Source organism: Micromys minutus (assembly GCF_963924665.1).
Source record: "Micromys minutus genome assembly, chromosome: X".
NCBI classification, from domain to species: Eukaryota; Metazoa; Chordata; class Mammalia; order Rodentia; family Muridae; genus Micromys; species Micromys minutus.
Window position 1 is genome coordinate 48,017,468 of NC_137970.1, and position 21,712 is coordinate 48,039,179.

At 46.3% G+C, this 21,712-nt stretch overlaps 1 protein-coding gene across 3 annotated transcripts in view; it reads left to right on the forward strand.

Annotated features, from left to right (window-relative positions):
* The window catches only part of NHSL2 (NHS like 2), a gene marked incomplete at its 5' end in the record, with an annotated part of 228,837 nt that overhangs the window by 74,003 nt on the left and 133,122 nt on the right, over positions 1 to 21,712 (forward strand). The gene's annotated exons all lie outside the window — the stretch shown is intronic.

The window sequence follows — 21,712 nt, forward strand, 5'->3', positions numbered from 1 at the left end:
ATATGTTTGAAGTGCACACATGCGCATGTGCACATATACATGTGTGTGCATGAGCACGTGTGCACATATGTGTAACTATGTTTCAGAAGATTCTGATTCCTAGGTCTGACCCTAGGCCAAGCGATCACATAGGCAAAAGTCCTCCTCGGACTTTCCAGCTATAGATGAAAATTCTGAATTTTCTGTCCTTTGAAAAGGTCTTTGCATTCCGATTGGACACCATTGGCAGCAGCGGATCTTCTGGGTGAGGCAAATTTAAAGAAATGGATTTTTACCATTTATTTCTATTTGCAGGCAAGGCTTCAAGAGAGGAGTGGAGTTTTAAATACTGTATAGAGTGGGGGGCTGGAGAGATGGCTCAGCAGTGAAGAGCACTGGCTGCTCTTCCAGAAGTCCTGAGTTCAATTCCCAGCAACCACATGGTGACCCACAACCATCTGTAATGGGATCTGATGCCCTCTTCTGGTGTGTCTGAAGACAGCAATAGTGTACTTACATACATTAAATAAAATCTTTTTTTTAAAGATTGCATGTAGTGTTTAATGTCACCACTAGGCCTCCCGCCAGCTACCCTAATCTACTTATTGTATAGAAGACCTAGGGACAGAATGCTAGACTTTCCCAGTAAAGACTATGTCTGATGAAAGCCTTCTCAAGTTGGCCTGAACCCCAGGCCACTAATACCAAAAGCAGGGGATTCTTAGAAGAATTAGCCTTGACAAGTCCTGCACCCCTCAAATGAGGGACATCTGTGGCTAATGAAAAGAGAGCTGACACTTAGGCTTGTGGCACTGATGGTAAAGTAGTGGACAATGAGTACCACCCTAGACTTCCGACTTTAAGTAACTGAAGTTGAACATGTCCATAGAAAGAAATGACAATAGCCTGTGACACACATGCGCATGAACGCGCATACACACACACACACACACACACACACACACACACACACACACACACACACACACTGTTTCTTCATAGATTTTAGTTCTTCATTTCTTTAAATAAAACGTTTCAACTGTTATTCTTCTTTGCCATTTGGGGAAATTTGTTGACTTCTACTCAGCTAGCTGAGGATTTAATGTCATTGTATCATTCATAATCATTCTTCATTCCGTGTTTGTAGTATCCTAACACCTTGATGTCCCTGTCATTTGTAATCAGTTGCCTTTCAGCCCCTGCTTGATGAGCTAGGATGCTGGTTCCCTTCTCAGTACCTTTCTCTCTTCATCCAACTCTCACTAAGAAGCATTTTAGTAAAACCTTTGATCCTTATTTTATTTCGTTTTGGTGTTTTGACATAAAGTGTTCTGTAGTCCAGGTTGGCCTTAATCCTGCTATACAGCCAAGGATGACCGTGGACTCCTGGTTCTCCTGCTTCTACCTCCTGAGTGGAAGGATTTCAGGGGTGAGCCACCACTCCTGTCTGGTTCTTATTTTCAAAAGCACTTGTCTTAAAAGTAGACATGAAAGATGGAGCTGGTTTTCCCTACACTATTGTCACGGGCAGTGCATGCAGTCTTACTTAATCCTCGTGGCAATCCTGAGAAGGGAATCACATTATTGTGATTTGAGACATGAGAAAACTGTGACCAAACCACACATCTGGTAAGGACCCAAGCTGGATTTGAATCAAAGTTGGACTCCAAAGTCCCAATCCTTTTCCCAGAGGCCCATGATTCCTTCAGCTTCGGTTTCATCTACAGCATTTTGAGTCCCTTTTCTAGGAGCAAAGTTTGGACTGAAAATCATTGTCTATTTTTGGAACCCCATAGTGATTCTGGCTCATTCACCAGAGGGCACAGGGAAGGGCAACTTAAGAGGGAACTGAAGGCAATTGCACTGTCATGGGATGGAGGGAGTGGACCATCTGCTGAGATGGATGGATGGATGGATTAGCTGCAGGCCTTGGCAGGCCTCCCTCTCTTCCTGAGGGCTAGGCCTTGACTTTTAGAAGCTAGCACAGAAATCTCAGGTAGTGTCTGAGGTGACACTGGGAGCCATGTTATAGCACCCTCATGCCTCTCCCAGTCATACTGCTTTAGATATGAAGCAAATTTTGGATTTTGAAGGTTGTATAGCTGACTCAGACCATTGCTCTGGCATTGCGGTCATAGACACATGTGGGAAATTCCCAAACTAACTTTCCCACAGAGCTGTTTTGGAGTGGGGGACAGAAAGAGGCCAGGGGTGGAAAATGTATTTTAGTTATTTATTTGATTAGTATTTGTTAAATTGGCAGACCATTTCAACCAGAGGCTCTGAGTGGGATTCCCCCAGGGGTCACTTCCGGGCATAGAAAGAGTCTAGAGCTTAGAAGGCCTGGGCTCAATTTTTCCATGTGGAGGAGAGAAACATCATGATAGAATAAAACTCTCCAGACTCTTTTACTCATCTTCATGCTGCTGTCATAGAAAAACATTTGGACATCCATATACTTCTGATTCCCCCCCCCCCCCGGACCACTTGGGTTCTTTCTCTCTGTTGAGAGTCTAGGTGTTGTTGTCCCACACCCTGGCTACATCCCAGTCTTTCCACTTCCTTCAATACTTCTTCTTAATCCCTGGCTTACCACATGCACCATACCTCCAAAGTTCTCCCATCCTGCTGCCTGACCCCAGTTCATCTTGTCACCACAGCTAGACGGCTCTGCCTACCGAAAGGCTGTCTGAGGATTTCCCCAAGGGTTGCTATGCATCTTAACATCATAAAGTCTAAATGCCTCCATTCAAAGAACTCAGCCAATCCTGGCCCAGTTCTTGCCATCCTCTAGTAGATGGAGAACTCTCTGAAGATAGACAAGCTGTGCCCCGTATAATTTAGGACCGTGGCTGCACAGAAGGTTACTTGGGATATGGTGGATTCAGAACTTGTTAGCTAAGGGCACAAAAGAGTGAATATGACAACGACATCATGAACTGGGGTGAGCTTTATGTACCACATGGAAGACCATGGGTTCCATTCCAGTGCTACAAATAAGATAATTAAAAATAACTTGCATGGTTCTGTGTGTAATTTGATTTATTTTGTTGAATAGTTGTGCAGGGGACTCTTTCACTGGCTGAATGAGTAGCCTTGGATAAATATCCCTATTTTCTGAGATTCTAATATTTCACAAGAGTCTCCAACTTGTACTCAGGCCCAAGTGACCCACAGAGGTGTTTGCTGATGAGCACATGAAATCATTTGAAATGCCTGTGTCAAGCACATGCATGCTTTAGTTGTGTAGTGTGCCAGCCCATTTCCCCTCACCCCCTCACCCCATCATTTTCATTAGCTGTTCAGCGCCTGAAGGCATTTACTTTTGTGACTCTGGGATTAGACGGTGTTTACTTCCCTTTCAACTCTGGCACGGCTGGAATTCTGTTTAACCTGCTTTGAAAGGAAACTCGCTAGTGCTTTGCTTAAGCAGTTTGCAATGCCATCTAATATCCAGCAGGCAGGCGGGACTGACCGTGCTTCCTGAAACAGCCCAGGAAAGAATAGTAGTGAGGGCCTCTAGTATTTCTGACTTGTGTGGTCAGCTGCACAGGGAGATGATATTCCATTGATTGTTTTTACATACCCAAGCACAAGTGGTGCCCGTCTACAGTGCAGAAAGGACCAAGCACAGCGTGCCATTGGCAGCCAGCTGGGCATACAGAGGGTATTGGTTGGAAGCACAAAGTATGGATTTAGCCCAAGTTGCCTGGCAGGGTACTCTCCAGGACAGAGTATTGAATGGGGGTGTGTGCTGGACATGGCCCAGTCTATGGAGGGACTCCACAGAGCCACACACAGAGGGCAGATGGGGATCAAGGAAGCATTTTCCCCACTGAGTTCCTTGGCACTAACCAGTCCCAAGGGCTGCATGAGCTGCAAATCTGCCTGGCCACAGGCCAGCAGAGCACAGCTCCCTGAGAGATGTTAAGCAGACAGAGCAGCGACTGGAAGGCAGCAGCGCGGCTCCAACAGCAACTGAGCCCCACTCTTTTGGGCAGCCTCTGGGTAAGAAGTGCTGAGAGCTGGGTAGATGGCTGGTGAGTGTGGGCCCGGCAGAAGACAGAGTCAAGGCATGGGGTGAAGGTAGAAGAGCTGCTGTGCACACAGTGCTAGGGTTTCCCCTAAATTTGGCATGGATGCCGGAGAGGGGCTGTCCTTTTGGGGAGTCAGAGTGGCCAGGGCACTGCATGTGGGGAGTTGTAGGCTCCAAAATGGTGGGTAGGAAGGGGATGAGAGAGAGGTGTGGCAAGAGAGAAAGGAAGGCTACACTTCTGATTAGGCTGTCTCGTGTGTCTGGAACAACCCCAGGGTGCTTCCCAGAAAGGAGACTGGTGATGCTATGTAGCCTGGATTCCCTTTCTCTGTTCTTTTCTACTCTGCTGCTTATGAATTCAAGGAGACAAATATCCCATAGTCCTGTTTGTCAACATCTAATAGAACTTTTTTTAAAAGTAAACTTGGCAAAGCAACTACACGAAACACATTGCAGAGTAGTAGGGGAATGTTTTGGCACACTTGTTGGGCATGGTTTCATGTCAACCAGGCACTGAGTTGGGACCGAGGCCTACAAAGAGTAGAGGGTACTTGGGTGGTATGGCTGTGCTAGAGGATGATAGGGGCTGAGTGGCTGAGGCTCGGTGGTGGCCATGACCAAAGATGAAGAAGATGAAGGAGGGAGGGTATGCAGAGATGGAACACAACGGGAGGATGACTAGGTTGTGCTGTATGTTATGTGTGTATGCTTGAGACATAGGTGGGGAGCCTATCCGTAGCTGTGGCATGTGGATTTCCTCTGAACAGTTTGAAACCAGCATGCTCTGGCAGTGATTGCACGGCTAGGGACAGAGCCAGAGAGCCCAGTGTCCGCTAGGTAGGAGCAGCGGGAACTGGCAACCAGACTGTGCCTGGCAGTAGCAGGACCACTGATGTTTCCTTGCCTCCTCTACCTAATTTACAGTGTGCTCACTGGAAGCCACACTAACCTGTGCCATCCCTGGCACACTCAAGAACTCCTGGGGCTCTGAGTGAATACAGTTCATGAATACAGTTCAGAACCAGTCTTAGTTACAGACATACATGTACCTGGTACTCTACAGTTATGTATGATCGTAGCCTGGCCAGGCTGCTTGCTGGGATGTAGTTGCTTGCTAAGATAGGAGTATGGGAGAGATTCTGGGATCCCTGTTGTCTCTCCTTTCAGTACTAGGAGTTCAGAGCATACTAATGGTTCAGAGAAATCCTGGGCTTTGCTGTCTGTACCGTACCCATCTTTCCCACCACTTCCTATAAGAGATACCTGAGAAGGTTTGATACAGAAGCTAGCCAGCACTTGGCCTTTCATCCTTTTGGCTACTAGGCAACTGGCCAGACTTCCACGGTGAAGGCATGAGGGTTCTATGTGAGTGATCCAAGGGCAAGCATCCTTTAAGCAGCAAGACTTTGGTCCAGCAAGTGGGCCCTGGGCTTCCCTGGCCTGGGGATGCTAACAGATACATACAGGATCCCACCCTGGCAAGTAGCATATGAGTAGGAGTCAGCCAAGTCTGAGACAACTTGTGGTATGAGCAGCCGCAACACCCGTCTCCTCACATTATTTTTGAAAACACTGTGCAGGGGAAGGAAGGCCAACCCCAAAGCATCTGCGAGCCATATTCATCCTCCTTACTGCCAGTTTGTGACCGATGTGAAAAGCAGCACGGGGTTGCATATCTCTGAGAATGCTTTTTGCTAGTGAAGTGTTTTATTTTTCTTTAAAGCTTTTTTTTTTTTAAATGTGGATTTAGGGGAGAGTATGCCCTGTGTGCATGGGTGCCCAAAGAGGCCAAAAAAGGGCATCGGATCCTTTGGAGCTGGAGTTACAGGATATTATGAGTCATCCCCTACCTCCAGTGTGAACTCAGATCCTCTGGAAATCAGCAAGGACCTATCACTCCTGTCCTCAATTGTGTTCCTGGTCTTCTAAACCTCGCTCCTCGAGACAAATAAAGTTTTTAATTCAATCCTTAGTGTCCCTACTGAAATGCAGTTGAATATTCATTCATTCATTCAATAAACTTTAAAAAGAGTTGATGTCTCACATACACCCACAGTCCTAGCACTGGAGAGGCTGAGGCAAGTTGGTGGCAAGTTTGAGGCCAACCTGGGTTATGTAATGAGATTGTTTGGAAAACAAAGTAAAGGGTGAATAAAAGATATACCAGTGTGTTGTATAAGCTGTTCTCGAACTTTAGGACCCAGCAGTCACCCCACTTCAGCCACACATGTAGTTGGGATTAATGCCACACACTACCAGGCCTGGCTTTCAACAAACGTTTGTTGACTTCATTGGCAAGAGAAATGCTGGGTTGCATAGATGAAGAAATAAATTTTAAAAAAGACAATACTTGCCTTTAAGAAATAGCTAGTCTAGGGGGAGAGAACCAGAGAGCAAGCAATGAATCTTAAGTGTGTATAAGCTCACACAGAACTCCCTGAGAGGGCAGCTCTGAAGTTCGAAATAGAGGAAGGAGACATCGCCAGGAAGAAAGTGAAGAGAACCCGGCTGAGGAACACACAGGGCTTTCCTGGCCTGGGAAACCTTGGGCAGATGCCGAGAGTTCTGGAAAGCAATGGCATGCTCAGGCGTTGGCGGGCTGCCCTGGGATGGGTGTGTAAAGGACTGGAGATCTGGGAGAGGCAGGAAGTGAGGCGAATCCTTTGGAGCCTGGTGGGCCATGCTGTGCATCTTGGCCATTTTCCCTCTGGAGGCAGCAGGAAGCCATCTGAAAGGCTAAAGGGCAGGGACAGGTCTGTCTAACCTTGGCTTTGGATAGTCCACCCTGAGGCCTGAATGTGTCAGGTGGATAGAAGGGACAGTGAAAAGGCACCCACTAGGGAGCCAGATCCCCAGTGCCTAGATTGCTCAATCTAGACTTGCAGACTGGGGCTGGGGATATGGGTAGTAAGGAATATGCTGGTGAGCTTTCTATCTTTGTGACAATGCTTGTAATAAATGATTTATAAGGAAGAAAGGGTTATTTGGGAAGATGATGTAAGAGGTTTCAGTGCATGGTTGGATCGTCCCTTTGCATTGAATCTGTAGTGAGGCAGAACATCCCAGTGGGAAAAACAACCATGCTAAGAAAGAAGCTGCGACCAGGGTTCCAGTAACCCCTTTAAGGGCACATCTCCAATGACCTAACTTCCCTCCGGTGGACCCCATGTATTAAAGGTTTCCCTGCAGCCCAACGGTGCTATTAGCTAAGAGGAGGATTGTGGGAAGCTGCTACTGCAGCTGCTCCTGGGGACTTAACTCATGGTTTTATGGGCATCGCAAAGGTGACACATTCAGAGAAAACTCCTGGCCTTGTCTCCCACTATTGCTACAATCCTCCCCATCACTGTTAATGTCAAGCTAAGCTTTCCAACTGTTCAAAACCCAAATGACCTCAATTCTTCTCTCTCCTCCACATTCAAGTCGTCGTTTCTACCTTCCAAGTATATCGGGAACCAAACAACATGTTACCACTTTTGTGGTCTGTGGCCTGTCTGTCACCTCTCAGCTGGAGATCTACAAGCATCCTGTGGGATCTCCTGGCAGATTCTTCCATAGATTCTCTCTACTATTTCCAACACCACAGCTAGTGTGATCCTTATGTAAAGGAGATGGGCCCTTGCCTTGGCACAAACCCTCTCTGATAGCTGTCTTTTTTAGGTGACTGGCACCCCTGTGTGTGTGACCTCATGCTGACATTCTGCTTCTGGTCAGTCACTGCTCCAGCAACAGTGGCCTCCTTGTTGCTCCCTAGACAGCCTCCAGGGCCTTTGCACATGCTCTCGCCTTTCCTCCAGATTCCTGCACAGCTTCCTCCCTCCCTTCACTGAGAACTTTGCATACTGCTTCAAAACTAAGCTTCCTTGATCCTCCTGCTAAGCAAGCAGCATCCCAGCCCTCGAGGCTCCAGAGCGCCTCCTTCGCTTCATGTTTCTCCAAACTTCTTGCTTACTACATGTTTTAATCATTTGTTTTATGTGCTGCCTCTCTCACCACCAGAATGCAAGCCCCAAGCAGTAGGTGCTTTCTCTCTGCTGCCTCTACCTATGGTTGGATTGTGCCAGACACATAGAGGCTACTAAGCAAGGACCTATTGAATACAGAAGCAGAGGAATTCTGAGGATCCCTGGGTTGCCCTGGGCCGCCTCTAGGCCACGTGATATAGAATTCTCAGGAGTAGATTGCTTAAGGGCAGCAGGGATTCCACTGGATTATAGGAGTTAGCAGGCGAATCCAGAGTAACCTTAGACCAGTCCCTTCACCTCTCTGATCTTCAGTTTGCTCATTTATAAAATGATTACCAACACTGAGATGGGAGATGGTGAGATAGTTCAGAGGATAAGCCTGAGTTCCATCCCCAGACCCACAGCGAGAGAAGAAAGCCAAAAGTTGTTTCCAATAGCCTCATGTTAATCAAGATATATGTACGTGCATGCTTGCAGGTACCCTGCCACTGAGCTATGCCCTAGCCTAATTAAGTGTGTGTGTGTGTGCTTGCCTGTGTGTGCCATGAGCTTCATCCCTGGAACTACAAAGCATTAAGTAAATAAGATGTCACAGATGAACACTTTATATTGTTATGTAATATGGTAGTCAGCAGCACTGTAGTGAGGCCTGGTGGTGTGGGCCTATTCTCCTGTGTGCTTAGGAGACGAAGGTGGGAGGATCAAAAGTTTAAGGCCTGCCTAGACAAAATAGCATTCAGAGTAAGTTCAAGGCCAGCCTGGGCAATGTAGAAAGACCCTGACTCAAAATAAATAGTAAAGAAAGAGACTAAAATTGAGCTCACTAATCAAGCATTTGCCTAGCATGCACGGGGCCCTACATTCAGTTTCTAGTACTGCAAAAACAAACAAACAAACAAACCGTGTTTTGAGTAGCTCAGAGGTTAAATGAGGAACTGATCAACTGTCCTTGCCACTCAGACCTGGAGACAGAAGGCAGAGATGCCTACCCCTTTGATTCCCTGTTTCTTTCTTAAACTGTTCTAAAACACAGTCTTATCTTCAACCTACATCTATAACTAACACTCCATTACAGCTGTTCAAATAATAATGGGGAAAAGGGCTGCCAGGCGGCTGCATTCAGCTGAGCCAGCAGTGTTCCCTGTAGTGGGCTTAGTTCTGACCAGATGGCCTCGGACAGGGCAGTGGTCTGGGAGATGTCAGTGGTGGGATGACAGTCTAGCCCACTTCTCAAAGCCAATATGCCCACCATGTCTACTGCTCATGTGGGTTCACTTCCTCTCCTAGACCCATCTTTCTTATCTAGTCTAGTTAGAGCTTATAGTATACCAGGCACCGGTCACTTAAGATTTAATCCTCACTGCAACTACATCAGCATTCTTGGGACAAGTTCTCAGAGAACACAGGCTCAGGGGTAGTCCCCCACAACCTTTTCCTTCTTCTATAGAAATCATCAGATACCTGCTCACCAAGGTCTAAGCTGGACCTATAAAAAAGAGAGAAAGAGACAGACAGAGAGACAGAGACAGAGACAGAGACAAAGAGAGACAGACAGAGACAGAGACAGACAGACACAGACAGACAGAGAGACAGAGACAGAGACACAGACAGAGACACAGAGAGACACAGACATAGAGTCACAGACAGAGAGACAGGCAGAGAGAGAAACACACTCAATTCTTTCTTTGGCTCTGTGTAGGCTGCAGGTGGAGCCTAGGGAAGGGAACGCAGGCCAGGCCAGATGGAAGTCATCACTATCCCACCGGCTCCAGGAGGCTGCGCAGAAGGGAGGTGCCTTCCCTGCCTAGCCCCATCAGGAATGCTGAGGTTTCTAAGGCCGTTTGTGGGGAGGGGGCAGGCTACTCTAGGTGATGAACTATTATCCTTTCTCATTCCGAGAGCACTTAGTGAGCTGCTCTTTGTTACAGTAGAAACAGAAAACCAGAAAATCCCAGTGGGGGTTAACCAAACTTTTCCTTTGTTCTGCTGAATAAGAGGACTAAGCGAGGAGCTGGGTGGGGCCAGCACAAGGGTAACAAGTCCGAAGATAAAAGACCAGGATAGAATTCTAGTAAAAACAGTGATAAAAAGTAAATGCAGAAAGCACTGAATGTACCCAGTGAGGAAGACGCCTGGTCCCCTCACAGGTCTAAGTCTGCAGCCTTGAAAACTTGATTTTTAACATCCATCCATCCATCCATCCTTTGGCTATATCACAAACTCCCCACAGGCCAAGTCCTGAGCTTCTGGGAAAACAAAACAGGCAAGGCTTCTACTTTTTTTAAAATTTAGAACCAAGTCTACTATAGTCCAGGCTAGCCTCAAATTTACTGTGTAGTGGAGGCAGTAAATATTATTTTTTTAAAAAGAAAGAAAGCAGTGTAGTGCAGGAGGCTAGAGCATGCCAGTGGTCTGTACACAGGGATCTAGGTGTGAAGGTTTGAGAACGCTCGTGAGCATGTGGTCTGTATACAGGAAGGTCCTGGCACTTCTAGCAAGAGTGGTGGTTGGATGGGGTTAAGCAATGATCAGCTAGTTCTCAGCTTCCCTGAAGGTTGTACAGTCCAGTCAGGGAGATGTCTGGAGGTAGGTTCTCTGAATAGCAAGCTATTCACAGTGTTCATGAGCCCTGAATCTTCACACTGCGAGACTCCATCTCATCTTTCACGACAACACAGGCGCCATCACAACCTGGGTTGAACACCTTCATTCATTATATGTATGGGGCTCTGATGCTCAGTAGAGACTTGGCACCTAGAGAGTGCTTACTAAATGAAGGACTAAATGGATGACTGTTGTTCCCTCTGCTTCTGCTGACTGGGTCATTCCCACCTTTGGACAGACGTTCAGCTTATCTCTCATTCCATGGGAAAAGCCTCCTTTGCCTCCTTGCACCTACATGTAAACTCCTGACTATCCTTAATGTTTCTCTCTGAAGCCTTCTTGACTTCCCCAGGCAGGGTCGATCCCCCCATCCTCTGAACATTCTAGCATACTCTATGATGTTTGTCTGTTTTGCTGTCACCTCTTTTAAACTGTGATTTTTCTTAGTGACAAGGACTATTTTTGTCACTTGTGTATCTCTAGCACTGGCCCTTAGAGGGTGCCCAATAAAAATTATTAAAATAAGGCTGGGAATATAGCTCGATAGAGTTTGTACCTAACATACACAGAGCCTTCAGTTCAATCAAAAAGTTGAATCAATGGGGAAAACCAACAACAATGAAACTGTTAGCCTCTTTTTTTTTTTTTTTTTTTTTTTTTTTAGAAGTTTGCTGGAACTGGCTTGTAGTGGTTAGTAACAGCCAGTTGTTAAATATTTAGGAATGTGTGAGCCAAATGGTAAACATTCCATCTTTAAAAATGCAATTACACCAGAAAACGGAAGACAAGCTAAAACTGAGGGACAGTCAACAAAAGAAATGACCAAAACTATGCAATAGGGAATCCTGGAGTGGATCCTAGAACAGAAAAAGGACTATGTAGGGAAACCTGGTCAAATCCCAGTAATTTCGTATGGTGCTGTGTCGAGGTTAATTCCCCAGTTTTGACAAATGCTTTATAATTAGGCGAGATGTCAACTGAAGGGGGAGCTTGGTGAAGGGTACACAGGGTCAAAACCATACAGAAAAGATACTCATAAGTCTAAAATTATCCTGGAATTAAAATAAACTGTTAACCAAACAAATTATATAAATCTGTAATTAGACAAATCATGTAGAAAACAAAGGTGATAACTGCAACTCCTCACTTCCTAATTCTCTTGAAGTTTTCCACGTGAGTCTATGTATGCCCTTGTACTTCCTGTTCTCCCCTGGCTATGCATGGCACACTGCACCATGGCTCCTCCCACTTTGTGCCATATTTATGTCACTTTGGAAACTCAAAAAGACCCAAATGTGTGTATCTACATCATAGAAATCTGAAAGTGCCCCAAATCAGGGTTGGGTTCTTGTTCTGGACAACTGTACTTGCTGTAGGTCCAAAGAAGTAGTGGAGGCTATGTGGGGTTAGCACACATGAGGTCCTGAGTCCCATCCCTGGAGGGAGAGGGGAATGAAGAGGAAGAAAGAGGAAAAGGAAGAAGAAGGGAAAAGGAAGGAAGAGGAGAGAAGGAAAGGAAGAAGAAAGGAAGGAAGGATAAAATGTTAATAACATACATTAACCTTTAAAACGTGATTCATCTATTGCTGGTGACTTCATGAATAGTCCACAAATAACTGGGGAAATGATGCTCTCAGTAACCATTATGATTTAACAAACAAATTCATATGATGACAAATCCATAAGGGTGTAATGCTTTTTTATTGGTTCACTTTCTTCTTACTTATGAATATAAATGAACTTTCTACCTAGAAAGTGCACTGGCCTTTCTACCACAACCAGAGTTTGGCTTTGAATAGGAGGTGTCGGCAAGATCAATGAAAGCACTATGTGAGAATTAATTGGCCGTATGAAATCTGCAATAGAGTATACATGTCTCATCATTGTTTAGAAATTGTGTTTTGCTGTCTTATATAAGTAAATGTATAGTGCTCTCTAATCTGCACACACACAGTTTTTGAGAGACCATTAATGAACATTTTTTAGAATACCACTGATCCCAGGGACTCACTTTGTCTTCAATTGCATTGAAGAAAAGAAAATCTCCACCTCCTCTGTGCCAGGCCACACCATACCTTTATATGGAGACCTTAAGTTTGCTCTTTGGCTCAACTGTGTGAGAGCATTGTGGTCTATATTTTACAAATGGGGCTATTGAGACCCAAAGAAGTTAAGTGAGAAGGCCAGGAATAAAACACTACTTATACGTGCATTCAAAGCTAGTTATTAGTTCTTGTTGCTGCTGTAACAAATGACCATAAATGTAGCAGCTTAAGGCAACACAAATCTTATGGGTCTGGAGGTCAGAAATCCAAAGCAATCTGAACTCATACTTGTGTGGTGAGTGGTTTGCTCACTAAAACATCTCCCCAGACCTATGTCATTTTTTTGATTAGCATATGTTTATTGTACATAATGATAGATTTTGTTATTGCATTTTCTTATATACACACATATAAAGTTCTTTTTGTCAGAGTCATGCCCTTTACCTTCTCTGTTCCCCTCCCATTCTTGCTTATCCTTTTCCTCCTCCCCGACCTAGTCCCTCTTCTGAGTTCCAGTTTCTATTTGTTTGGTTTTGATGACCCAATGAGTTTCATTAGGATTGTTCACAAGTTTAAAGGTACCAGTGGCCACACCACTGAAGAAAATATCTCATCTCTTCCAGAGACTTTAAGTGTCATAGATTTTTGAGGAAGTGGGTAGCTCATGATTACTGCCCTAGAGCTACCATTATCTGCCTGTAGGTCGTGGGAAGGTGCCTAAGGACCTTTCTCCTCTCTTGGCAGGATGTTACCAGGCCCAATCTTGTACAGATCGTATGCCAGTAGTGGCAACTGCCGTGAGATCAAGGGCCAGACAACTGTGCCATATTTTAAGACAGCATTTCACAGCACCCCCCTCCAGCTCTCCTATTCTATATGCACTTTCTTCCAGGATGTTTCCCGAGTCTTGGAGGAGGGGGATATAAATGACCTATTTATCACTAAACCATCACTTATCCTTAGTTACCTTAACCAGTTATGGGTCTCTTCAGTTACCTCTAACCACTGTAAAAAGAACTTTCTCTGGCCAAAGCTGGTCATTGATTAATCTACAGGTATAAATATAATTATTTAGATGGCAATCTGATGGGTACAACTTGTCCATTTAGCAAAACACTACCAGTGGCTTCCTCACTAGGACCTATGACCTCTTCAGTCATAAGCTTTTGGCCAAGTTGCCGGTAGCAGATATAGATGCCCTCCTATAGAGTGGACCTAAGGCTGTATTTAAAGGTTCTAGGGAAGACCCTGTTTTGTCTTTCCTGGCTTCTAGAAGTTGCCTATATTCCTTGGATTCAGAACTAGCCGTGGCTGGTCAAGTTTTTGTCACATCCCATCTTTGCTTCTGTTTCTGTCCTCATACCAGCCTCTACCTCCTGCCTTTCTCTTTCCCTTTAGAAAGACCTCCTTTTAGCCCAGAGCAGCCACTTGATAACCTTACTAACTAACCTTTGTGCCTCTTGAAAGCCTTAGTTTCCTTAGTCTCCTGTCTGTTCCTTCCTTTCTCCGGGGACAGCAGTGTGGGGACCTCTGACCACTATGATGGCCTTTACCACGTTGCTGTTGACCTGGGGCCACATTCTGAGCCTGCTTCTAGTCACCAGCCATGGTCAGCTTTGTGCATCTTTTTTCTTTCTGGGTTTTCACATCACCCTGTTCTTGAAAAAGCCACGACCTTAGAATGTGTCTTTTCCCACTCTTGCCAATGGCACTGTCAGTTTGTCTGCGCTTAGTATCCCTCTGCATGCTCTTTTAGGCTCAAGCTCTCTAAGCAACAGTTGCCCAGCGCTCTCTCTCTCTCTCTCTCTCTCTCTCTCTCTCTCTCTCTCTCTCTCCTCTCTCTCTCCTCTCTCTCTCTCCACAGTGAGGATCCTGCTTCCGGCCATGAGAAGCCTCACCTACTGAGACTGGTTAGAAGTTACTCACACCCCAGAACATGACAGATACCTCACACCACAGCCACTGGTCTTGCCAAAAGCTGTTCCCTTCTATATACCAAATTCATACCCACTCTCTGGTACACGATCTGAATGGCTCCTTGATATGGGCACACTTAATTTGTTTTTAATTGACTTTTTTTTTTCACAGTTCTTTGTATGTGTGCTACAGGGCATGTGTAGAAGTCAGAGGAGGTATGGGAGCTGGTTTTCTCCTTTCCTAATAGTAGCGCTTATTTCTGACAAGCAGATCATTTACCATTATGGGGAAGCCACAAACTGGTGACCACTGGGCTAACTAATAGGCACGGATTGTGTCCCAGAACAATTAGGAATCTTTCCATGTGCTCTGAATTTCTGGCTCCTTTTGAAAAACAGGAAAATCTGGTAATACTAGATGTGTCTTTCCACAGGACAGTAGGTAACTGGATTGGGACGGTGGCTTCCCTTTTAGCTAGATCATGTCCAGTCCTTCACAGTCCCCACCAGCCCTTATTCTATTTTCCCATCTTTCTTCACTGTCCCATAGGCTTGGCTTATAAAGGCATTTGAATTATCTTATCCAAATTATTTCATTCATGCCCAAGTTCCCACATATAGCACGATCTCTTATGTATACATGAAACTCTGAATTTCATTTCTCTCATGATGGTACAGACGCAGCAGAATGTTCCATCAATACTGAGATGAAACCATTTTCCTTTAGGTGATCTTTTTCATTTTATGTGTATGAATGTCTTGCCTGCATAGGTGTCTGTGCAACACCTGTGTGCCTGTAGATGATTTTAGAATGCATATGAATTTACCTCTGTAGCACGGGAAGGCATTATAAAAGTAGCATGTATTGACAGAACCTTTATCCCTGAGTCAGAGGAACATGTGAAAGGCAATATTGCTCTCATGTTTCAGAGGAAAACTGAAGTTTAGAGATTGACACAGTAGGATTGGAGCCGTAGACCTGATGATTTCTGTAGTTGGGGCCAAAGACTTGGTTGTATAAAGAAGCTTCTGGAGATGGAGAAGAGCTGCCCCCAGACTCCCTTAGAAAGAGAGCACAGACTCGGAGAAGGTTTCCTGCTTAGACAGAGATCAGGCATGTGTCACACACCTGCCCTGTGCCTCTTGCTCTCTCGGGGACTCTAAGCCCCCCCCCCCGGTAGCCCACAGAAAAGGTGAAACAGGTGAAACCAGATTGCTGTTGGGATTTGGGGCTCATTTGATGAGTCACATTTGATTCTGCCACAGTTGACAGAAGCACCTTGCCTGTGTGTGCTCAGAGCTTACTACTCCCTCGTGCCGTCGCTGGCGTGCGGTGCGGGGTGGGAAAACCCAGAGAAATGATGTGTGGCTAATTGTGCAGCAGCAAGCAGGAAGGAGTGTGCGAATGCCAGGGACTCCCACTGGGGCAGCAGTCTGGTGTCATGTGCTGCTGAACAGCTGCAGGAAAACTTGTCTGGACCCCTTGGATGCAGAGGGGTGGGTCCGGCAGACTTGGGTAGTGAGTAACTTTGGTGGCAGAGAGGATTTATAGGAAGCAGATATTTTCTCTGGAACCTTTGTCTGCTTTCTTTGCCACCCTGTCCCCTCTAGTCACCCCCAGCTCTAGCCGTGGCTAAGAAGCTATGTAGGAAGACCTCAGCCACAGGGCCAAGTGTTCTTCAACACGTGACATGTCCACATACCTATTTTAGGGTCACCAAAATGTGACTACTCAGCTTGGTGCATGTACTAAACCTCTGGACCACAAGCTCCAGGCCAGCCATGAAACAGGGAAGGTAGGTCAGATGTAGTGAGGGCGATAGATGCTCAGGTAAGAGACTGTCTTTCAGACTCTATTGGAAGGAAGCCCAGACTCCATGGCCCGAGCACCTCCTCTGGTCCTAGAAGCATACACTTAGTCCACTCAGTCTCTTTGAAATCACATGGCTTACCTCTTTCTGTGTGAGAAGGCAGAAGGAAATGTTTGCTATGTGTCAAGAGATGAACGTTTAAGCTCCATAGTGATGCATCTAAATAATAAACTATTGTGTTCAGTGTGTGTGTGTTTGTGTGTGTGTGTTTTATTAGGGATGAAACCTCGACTTCACACATGCTAAGTGAATACAGTGTCTGAGCTATTTCCTGGCCCTATTCATTACTTCTTATTGAGGGTTCCTTCTGAGCCATGCGCTTGTCTAAGATATTTAAATTCATTATTTACTTAATTCTTAAAAGAAAAAGATCAAGAACTTGAGTTAAGAGAAGAAGACTAAAAGACTGACTCATCAAAGGTCACCCAGGGAGTCAATGACAGAGCCAGTATGTGCTCCATGCAGAGCCAGCATTCCACCTGCCAGTCCCACTTGATAAATAAGAAGAAACTGTACTTTAGGAGGTTCCTTGCATCAGGGGCAGGCCTGGATTTTCCTCTTCTGTCTCTGCTCTTTAGCTTACTGTGTGACCTTAGACACATTACTCAGCCTCTCCGCTGGTTCCCGTTTGCAAAAAGAGCCAGAGTTGGAAATGTCAGCATCCCGAACCTTTGCAAGTCTATACTGTGAAAAGCAGTATTAGTAGGAGACATAGAGAGGAGGGACTCAGAATGCCCAAACACAAAGGATGGGAAGGTCACCTGGGCCTGCCTTGGCTTTACGAGGTGGGAGCGGTCCTGGAAAGGAGACTTGTCAAAGTGGATATAGCTCACACCGCCCAGTCAGCAGCCTTTCTGTGAGTAGCCACTTGGACCAGGTGATCATGGTGATGACCAGGTTCAGCAGGCACACCTTCACAGTAGGCTACTGCTGCCACCTAGAGGACAGTGGTGACCCGGAGCTTGGACTGTACAGAGCTGTGATTCAGCCACTTGCACATTCCCTGTCTCCTGCTGGTTTCCGGAGTGGAGAGAGACAGCCTGGCCCTGTTCAGCGGTGGGGAGGGGAATGAAGCAGAGCGTCAAGTAAATAAATCCATCTGGAAGTGTTTGGGGCTGTGAGAGCTGGGGGCTGGCCCTGCAGTTCAGACCATGTGGCGCATATTTCCATCTACACCAGCCCCCCAGCCCCCAGAGACTGTCTGAGCCGGGAAAGAACGTCTCAAGCCCCACCTCAACTACCAGCCCCCACCCAGGCCTCCTCTGCTCTGGTGCAATCCACAAGATCGTGGCTGAGCACTACTTCGAATTATTTCAGTGGCCCCGCGGTGCCTGATGAATGAATGGCTTTTATAGTTCGGCATTAGGCAGGACCTGTGATGGAAGGGAAGCACGCTGGGATTTTAGGATTACCCTGGAAGGCAGCTAAAGCTGGCCCAGGTATAAAGGCCCTGCCAGACCGTGCTTGCCCCTTTGTCTCTAGCACCCGGCAGCACGATGCTCAGTCAGAATGAAGCCATGAAGTGATTTATTAATGTCTCAAGCACTTAGGGCACACCCTCCTGTGCTAGACAAAGAGGCTAGAAAAGGACTGCCTTAGAGAACTTGAACTCAGAGTTCAAGTTGCCCCTTGTCCGTGAGGTGCCATCTCCAAGACACCCTATGATGAGGCCCAATTGGTAAACTAGTTACAGGAGGAGATTAACAATTACTAATAAACAGAATCATAACCATAAACTTCTAGAAAAGTTATTTTTAAAAATTCACAACTGGGACTGGAGAAATGGCTCAGCGGTTAAGAGCACTGACTGCTCTTCCAGAGGTCCTGAGTTCAAATCCCAGCAACCACATGGTGGCTCACAACCACCTGTAATGAGACCTGATGCCCTCTTCTGGTGTGTCTGAAGACAGTGACAATGTGCTCACATACATTAAAAAATAAATTAATTAAAAAAAAAACAATTGTTTATTTCTCGAACTTTTCCATTGATGTTTTTAAACTACAATGTCCAGTGAGTAGGAGAAACTAGAGACAGTCAAACCCTGCGTGAAGTGCGGGTGCAGTGTGGGGGCACTGCGGGTGCAGTGTGGGGGCAACTGCACTGTTGGCAGTTGAGGTTACACAGTTCTTTGCAGTGTGAGACTCCTTTGCAGTGTGGGTCACTCAGTGCCCTGACTTCCTGGCCCAAATCGGCAGTTGTACTCTGGAGCCACTGTGACAACCAGACATACATCTACACATTTCCAGATATTTCCAGAGGACAGAAGGGACAAAACCTGGATGCAGGTCATCTGGAAGGAACTTGATAGCTGAGAGGAAGCTTCCCCAACATGAGATGCTAAGCCAGCCCTCATGGTGACAAGTACACTGGTGCTATAGAGCTGGGACGTTGGCTTTGTCCCAATAGTATAAAATAAGCCTTGATTTCTAGATCAGATCCCAGAAGCCCACAGGACCACAGTCCTACCAAACTGTATTGGAGCCAAGAAGCAAGCACAAACATGACAGTTAGGGACCTGTTAGTGACATGATTACTTGGGAATGTCCACAGGATACTGCAACCCAGCCCCGGGGACAGATGACGGGTTGGGTAGGTGTTGTTGGATGAGAATACACTACGATAGAAATTGCACTGAAGATCTGAGATCCATTAAAATGGCCACAGGTTAAGGTATTGGTATTACAGGGAACACCTTCATACACACACATGCGCGCTCGCGCGCGCGCGCGCGCGCACACACACACACACACACACACAGAGAGAGAGAGAGAGAGAGAGAGAGAGAGAGAGAGAGAGAGAGAGATGACCACTCAGATACAGTTCATAGCCAATTGAAAGTCTTTACTCCAGCCAGCTGGAACTACACTCAGGTATTCGGGACCTGAGCATAGCTTCAAGTGTTTAGGGTAAGAGGATTTTAAAGGTCAAAACCACATCGTGGTACCTCACTCAGCAGGTACAGGGGGAAGTCTGTAGTTTAACTGAAGCTAAGTTGTTAGCTGGGACATCTGGACCTTGGGTTCCTACAATAGCGTTAGATAATTTCCACAGGACTCTCTATCAAGGACATCAGATTCTAGTTAAAACTAAAATGGCCTCAGCAAAATATGAGAGGAGGAACCTCTGCACTGTCTTGCCCTATTGCATTGGGCAGGGTGAAGACAGCGGGATAAAGGCCCTGTGCTGTCTCTTCTCTGCCTCATGCTCCCATTCTTGGCGTGAGCATCCTCATCCATGTCATCAGTGTCATGACTGTTCTATTTCTGCTTCTATGCCCGCTGGAGTAATCAGTTTAGTTGTACAGGAGATAGAACCCAAGGCTCTCCATAGCTGGACAAGCCATACACTCAGATAAAATTATCTTAAGTTTCGGCTTTCACCACATCCTACCAACACTCACCAGTGCCACCTACACCGCTCACCAGTGCCACTTTGCAATCTGACCTCCATGACCTAGCCCCTATCACCTGCCATTCTGGCCACTTGGTTCCAGTTAACTTTTTTCAGGCTCCCTACTTTCCTTGGTCTCAGATCTTGCTGTGTAGTCAATGCCAAGCCTACACTGCCCTTTTCTCCTCATGGCCTTACAGTCATTCAGTACCCTTTGGACTTTTCCCATTGCAGCATGAATGCTTAGAGTTCAAGGCCCAGCTGAAATGTTCTTGTCTTTAGGAAAGCCTCCCCAGTCCCTGAGACAAGCAGCCGCTCTCCCTACTCTGTGGTCAGTTCCTGCTGGTAAGTCGCCTAAGGGAATTTGCCAGGCCTCATTCGGCTTTGCCATCCTCTTCAACCTCTAGTGGGGACAAAGAGAAGGTGCCACTGGCACTGACAGAGTGACGCAGCCATAAGATTCTTCCCAACTGGGACAGTCTTCGTAGCTGTTTCCCTGTGACTACTATCTTTGGATGCGGGTTTTTGAACGAGTCAATGAAGGAAAGGCTGAGATGGAGGGCCAAGGCCAGGCAGGGACAGAGAAGTTGGAGTGGAAAATGGAAGGACAGAAAGGACAGAAGAGGAAAGGGGAGGGCAGAGGCCCTTTAGCAGGTTCCCAGACAAAGGGCACACTGGTAGCACACAGTGGAGTTAGGAAGGCTTGGGGTTCTGGAGATGAAGGCAATCTCTGTAGTGGGTCAGTCAAGTATACAGTTATTAACGGGCATTAGTGCTCTTCGGTGGTAAGCATTTCATGGAAGCATGTCTTGCTAGGACCAAATGACAGTCAACCAGGGCACCTCTTATGAAAGAGCAGAAGCATCAAGGGAATAGCTGCCAAGCTCCTCAGAGAACTCTCCAGATCTCCAAGGGCCACTGGAACCCCAGAACGTCCTTACCCAGAAGCCTCACTCTTGCCTAGGAAAGGTAGACACAGGGGGAGAAGAGACAAACGCTGAGCAGCCTCTGTCAAACACATGTTGACCCTTACTGTGGCTCCGTGAGGTACAGAATGGCTCCATTTTTGAGATCAGAAAACTGAGGTCCTGGCTGGGTTCAGAGTATTATTGCTTGAGGACACCCACTTGAGAGTGTTGGACTCAGGATTCTAACGTAGGTTATCCTCCCTTGATGAGTGGGCCAAGATCCAGAGACTGGCAGAAATTTGACCTCCATCCTTTCCGACTTTGGCTATGAGACTCATTTCTTTGGATTGATTTCTGTAAGTATAAAGAAAACACCAGAGAATTTTTCCTAGGTTTGGAATCATGTGCTGTCCTCCACTTTCTCTGCTTCAAATTCAAGAGATTTTAACCCAAGAATCTGCAGTGTTCACAGAAACATTCAGGGTGCTTTTTGTCATGATATACACCCAAATGTGGGCGTGTGCAGCCTGAGGCCAGGTTTTCCATCCGCTCCCTCTCATTGACCTCACCAACATATGATATGGCTGATGCTCTTCTGGACTCCTAGCCCCCCTCTCCCCCTCCTTTTTAATTTCATTCAGATGTCTCCTCCACACTGTCTCTACTGTGGTCCATTGCTTTCACTCAGTGGGTGATGGGTGCCTTCTGTCTGTTGGCAGCTGTGAGTGACAGGAAGTTGGACAGGGCAAATTGGGACAGTTTTTCTTAGAATTCTCATGTTGATGTGGTTAGGCTAGCTGTTGTAGGTAGGCTGGTACCAGGGGCCCAGTGATGGGGGCAAAATATGTAGCCCCGGTAGAGGCTTGGCTCTGAGGTGGACATGTTAGCTAGGAAGCACATGCTAGCTGTTTTCTGGACTTGCTCTAGAGTCAGGAGTAGAGTAGAATCCTCTGAGCTTCCCAGAGTTGTGTCCTGCATGAGGGACAGGATGTTAGGA